Below are 5,034 nucleotides of genomic sequence, written 5' to 3'. Positions count from 1 at the left end.
GCCTCTGGAGCTTGCCGACTACACCATGGGGCCTCTGGAGCCTGCCGGCTACACCATGGGGCCTCTGGAGCTTGCCGACTACACCATGGGGCCTCAGGAGCTTGCCGACTACACCTTGGGGCCTCTGGAGCCTGCTGACTACACCATGGGGCCTCTGGAGCTTGTCGACTACAAAGGGCTTGACACGACCTACTTCATCATGCTGGGTGGGTCATGGCACGTGTGGGTCCAGTGGTTACAGTTCCGAGTATCAGAATTGCTGCAGTGAGGCGCGGGTTCAATCCCAGCTACCTGTGCGACAGTTTCAGGTCAGAATCGGCGAAGAGGCCGGGCGGTTAAGCAATTGCTTTCTTCTTTAGCCAGCAATTTCGATCTGTTCCAATTTGGCGGACCTATGTTGAATAGAGCACGATTGTTCATTCATAAATTGCAGCGCGGGGAGTTCTGTTCTAACCGTTGAGGCAAGAGGTTCTTTGTGCTGAGCTCCCGTGACAGTAGCCGGCTTCGGCCGGCTACTACGTCATCTTTCTGGAACTATCTTTCCCGAACTTTGAACATACCGTGCTGTCCCGCTCCGAGGCGTTGAGCCGGCGAATGGTACGACCAGCTATTCTACCCTGGAGTGGGGCTTTCTGCCCTGGAGTGGGGCTATCTGCCCTGGAGTGGGGCTATCTGCCCTGGGGTGGGGCTATCTGCCCTGGAGTGGGGCTATCTGCCCTGGAGTGGGGCTGTCTGCCCTGGAGTGGGGCTTTCTGCCCTGGAGTGGTGCTCTCTGCCCCGGTGTGTTCTCCACTTTGGTGGCCCTGTTCTGCAACCCTTCAGCCATTGAGAAATCTTGAGTTTTTTTTCCAAGACACCCAATTTTGTACCTGAAAAGAAAATTCAGTCAAATTCCTTGAACTGTTCTGACATGGGGCCGCATTGAACCAGTCTTCAGAGGCTCCCATAAATTCCAATTAAAGAAAAATTGCAGCGCGACGCTAGCCTTGGCTGGGATGACGTGCTTTCCTCCGACGTGTGCAATGAGTGGAAAAAAATTTGCAAACAGATCAATCATTCGCCCGCTCTCGAAGTCGACCGATTTGTCGGTCGCAGAGACGGAAACTTCCAGCTGATCGCTTTCACTGATGCCAGTAAATTCATGTTTGGCACTGTGATCTACATCAGAGAAATAGAAAGCGGAAAGCTTAATTACTTGACAGCTAATAATAGAATTGTAAATAAGCAACTTGAAACCAAAACAATTCCATCTCTTGAGTTCCACGCTATTGCACTGGGAACTGAAACTCTTCTTGAAATGTATGATAACCTGGCTGGCGATAAATGTGTGAATAAAATAAAAATTGACAGCCTAACCCTTTTCTCTGACAGCTTAGTTGCTTTAAATCGGATCAATTCCAAGGTACATAAGCTAGAGAAGATGCAGAAAAAATCTGCCTTTGTCTTGAACCGTTTGGAGACAATTTGCAAGCTTTGTGATAAGTATCTAGTAACGTTCAGTTACGTATCAGGGTTACACAACCCTGCTGACTGCATCACTCGACCTGTGAGCTACGCTCAACTAATGAAAAGTAACTATTTTTCTGGTCCCCCGCAGTTGGCGGAGATGCTTGACACACCAGCAGCTGAAGACTTCCTGAGCTTCGTAGTACCATCACCGCATACGCAGTTTGTCATTCGTAGTACCATCACCGCATACGCAGTTGTTGGCAAATTCGTGCGCGGTTGTCCCGGTCGAAAACTACAGCAGCTTTCGTCGGTTGGTACGGGTGAATGGGTATGTGCTAAAATTTGTTGCTGCGCTTAAACTTGCAATTGCACGAAAATATTCGCCCATAAACGATTCAGTTTCAACTGAACCCAAAACCGCCACGAATTTCTACAAAGAATCATGTGAAAACCTGATTCGAATTGACCAACGAAAAAGCTTTCCTGACATTTGTGAGTTTTTTGATCAAAAATCTCCCGCTTTAAAGAATTTTCCTGATTTATTAACTCGGTTAAACATTTTTCGGGACAGAACAGGGCTTCTGAGAGTGAGAAGCAAGTTCGGCAGATGGGAGGAGAAAGCTTCACACAAATTCCCCATTTTGCTTGCTAAAAACAGCAAACTAACTTCACTGATTATTTCTGATCTGCACGAGCGGTTTCATCACGCGGGAATTTATTCTGTGCTAGCTGAACTCCGTAAACAATTCTATGTTCCGCAACACTTCTCAACCGTAAAAAAGGTTCTCCAAAATTGCATCCATTGTAAAAGAATGAATGCGCGCCCTGTACAGAGAATTTCGAGCAGACCCACCGATGATACCATTTAGAAGCATCTTTATTGATCATTTTGGTCCTTACAGAGTAAAATCTGAGACGGGACAACACAAGGTGTGGGTTCTCTGTATTACTTACTTGTCTGTATACTAGAGCTGTTAACTTGAAAGTATGTCTTGACCTTTCGGTTGTGAAATTTCTTAGGACTTTTCAGCTGCACATTTTTGACCATGGTATGCCGGAATTAATTCTTTCGGACTTTGGAACCCAACTGATTGCTGGTGGAAATATAATCAGGAATTTGATTAAAGACCCTGAATCGCAACTCTTCTTAGAAGAGAAAGGCATACGTACCGTTAAATTTAATCAGTACGCGAAAGGAAACAGCTCCCTGGGATCATTAGTAGAAATCTGCGTTAAAATGATGAAAAGACTAATCCACGGAGCCATTGGACGAAATGTAATTAAACTGCCTCACTTTGAATTAGTAGTAGCTCGAGCTGTGCATTTAGTCAATAAAAGACCAGTAGCTTTCAAAGAGGCGCTGCGTGACGAGTCCGGGAGAAGTGCTGACACCACTTTGCCAGCTCCTATCACTCCCGAAATGCTCCTCCGGGGTTATGAGTTGGTTTCAATGAATGCAATTCCCGAAGACGACGATACCCTTAACCCTAAATGGCAGTCGCAGCCTAGCCCCGTGGACAAAATTCGTCACGGCTTCTCAAAGTTGTGTAAAATTAGGACCAAGTTAGCTAAGATGTACAGATCTCAGTTCTTGCCGCAATTGATTTCGCAAGCAGTTGACCGTAAAGATTTGTACAAACCTGTCAAGCACGTTAAGCTTCGGCGAGGAGACGTAGTTCTTCTCAAAGAGAGCAACTGCAAAGCTATAAATTACCCAATGGCTGTTGTAAAGCAAACATTTGAGAATGAATTGAGTGAAGTTACCAGCGTGTTGCTTATGAAAGGCAGTACCAGAGAACTAGTGAAGCGACATGTATCGTCCGTAATACCGCTAATAGTTTCTCCAGAATTTGTTCCTGCTTCAATTGAGACCTCGAATAACGTGAGCGCCGATGTCGCTCGACATGTGCCAGCAAACGGGCCCACGCGGCCTCAGCGCGCAGCTTCGCGTGTCGCTACCGCGCGCTTAAAGCAGCTCTTCAGAGCTGACTAATTCCAATTACTTGTAAGTCGTTCTTTCATTTGTGTGGGTAAATTAAGATGAATTTTCGCGCCAGGATGTTCTGATTTGAATAGTGCGAAAACCTAAATTAAGTATCTAGTGTTAATTTCTTTGTAAGGTTTATTGATATGTATTAATGATACAGAATCACCTAGAGTATTCTCATCTATATCCCATAACCTTTGCTATGTGAAGACCAAAATCTCTCGATTCGATTTCACCTTCCAAATCGAATCCTCGCGGGAGGAGTGTTGAAAACTGCTATCATTCATTTCATTTTATTTAAGCAAGTAGTGATCACAATGTTCCCCATGTCTAAATTTAAATTCATTTTCCGACGGCATTATCTCCTTTACGTGTTTACTTGCACCCACTTAATTTCGCCATATCGAGGTTAATCCGCAGCCTCGAGATTTTCAGCCCTGGCAGCCATTCCAAGCCATTTCAGCACCAACCACCACCGAATGACGACCTCCTCTCTTGACTTCACTGCCCTGCGTGTACGGATCGCTCCGTATTTGTACTTTAGTCTTCGAGTGAGAATGAAGAGCGGCTAGCACTTTCTCGGTCAACCCCGTCAGCGAGATGGCACTCCGTGGAGTCGCTAGCACCGACGGCGCGCAGGAGGCCGACTACGTAGCCTGCTGACTCGTCTGTGGACTCTATGAAAGCCTACTGCGGTAGAGGTGGGTCGCAGTGCACGGATTGGAGTGACATGCTGGTCGGCCTTCTACCTTCAGTTTATTTAGTTGATACACATTGTGATCACTAATGCTTTTTCCACTCGTGGACTCTTTAAAGGTGAATGTCCTACGTTATAGTTATAACCCTCAAATTATTGAACTATATATATAGCTTCCAGAACTATGTTCTTGGCATTATTCTTAATTATATAGATTCATCCCAATTTGCTAAAATCTATCATCTTAATTTTCAGGCATTCACCTCTTGTCAACCGCGTGTGGTGCAGCGGCGGCACTCCAGCAATCCCGACGCTGTCGGGAAGTTTGCCGCTGCTTCGGGGTGCGATTGAGGCGACGCAGCTCGAAACCATTACGATCAATATAATTAACTTTAGTTCGTTGTCGTGCGTTTCTTTCAAACCCCCCACTCGTTTGCGTTTTCAAGATAGGCTAATTTATATCAGTAAATAAATAGGACTGAATTATGCTCCAAATTCAGGATGAATTTGAAAGTCGGCACGATTTGAGATGACAATGCCGGACTTTATTATACCAGTAACTCAATGAATCGTAATAATTTGTACATTTTCAGGATGAATTTGCGATGCGTCGCAGCACCAGAGATGCATAGAGCCGCGGACCAAGAACTCGTGCAGAGCAGGAACAGCGCCAGACAGACCGTTGTAAGCTGGACTGGTCCGCCGTGAGATGGTCCGGCCCGCCGTGAGATGGTCCGGCAGGCCGTGAGATGGTCCGGCCCGCCATGATATGGTCCGGCCCGCCGTGAGATGGTCTTGCCTTCCTGAAGCCCAGGTCAGTCTTGCCTTCCTGAAGCCCTGGTCAGTCTTGCCTTCCTGAAGCCCGGGTCAGTCTTGCCTTCATCTCAATGCCCTTTTTCTT

The 5,034-nt window shown here is 46.4% G+C and overlaps 1 long non-coding RNA gene across 1 annotated transcript; it reads left to right on the top strand.

Annotated features, from left to right (window-relative positions):
- The first annotated feature begins 4,092 nt into the window (after positions 1-4,092).
- Positions 4,093-4,535, top strand: LOC125179574. The gene is made up of 2 exons (XR_007157309.1): positions 4,093-4,137; positions 4,389-4,535. It is a non-coding gene; the product is annotated as an uncharacterized LOC125179574 (long non-coding RNA).
- Positions 4,536-5,034: the final 499 nt, after the last annotated feature.

The sequence above is a fragment of the Hyalella azteca genome, unplaced genomic scaffold (genome assembly GCF_000764305.2).
Source record: "Hyalella azteca isolate HAZT.00-mixed unplaced genomic scaffold, Hazt_2.0.2 contig2791, whole genome shotgun sequence".
Taxonomy (NCBI): Eukaryota; Metazoa; Arthropoda; class Malacostraca; order Amphipoda; family Hyalellidae; genus Hyalella; species Hyalella azteca.
Note: the sequence above shows the minus strand (reverse complement) of the source record. Positions and strands in the feature narration are given on the sequence as shown.